Genomic DNA, 434 nt, shown 5'->3' with positions numbered 1-434 from the left:
TGTAAGTCACCCTTAAAGATATCTAAGCACCATTTACCCACAAACCAGCATTTGTTCCAGCATTTCAATGTCAATTAAACAACAACAATCTGGGTTATATCGGAAGAGGGTTCGAACAGGCTGAAGAGCAATTTAAGGTTGTATGGATGATTGACTAAAGCTTTTAATCAGACCAAATTAGAGGTTTTGTCCTCAGGAAATGTTTCATAATTGCTTTGATTCAAGTGACAGAATTATAAAGCCAATCGGCTCATATCCCCACTCCAGACATGCTTTTAAATTTACCAATATTATTGGTGAAAAATACTAGTACAAAGTAACAGTGTAATAGTCCTTGCAGCATTTTTCACCAGTTATATTGCAAACCTTCAACACTGGCGTTAGCGATAACGCATTCAAGTAAACAGCACCGTTCTACTTTTAAAACATTTTTG

Source organism: Rhinichthys klamathensis, unplaced genomic scaffold (genome assembly GCF_029890125.1).
Source record: "Rhinichthys klamathensis goyatoka isolate OS25496 unplaced genomic scaffold, OSU_Roscu_1.1 h1tg000174l_1, whole genome shotgun sequence".
NCBI lineage: Eukaryota > Metazoa > Chordata > Actinopteri > Cypriniformes > Leuciscidae > Rhinichthys > Rhinichthys klamathensis.
The sequence above is the reverse complement of the archived record's forward strand: the minus strand, read 5'-3'. Positions refer to the sequence as shown.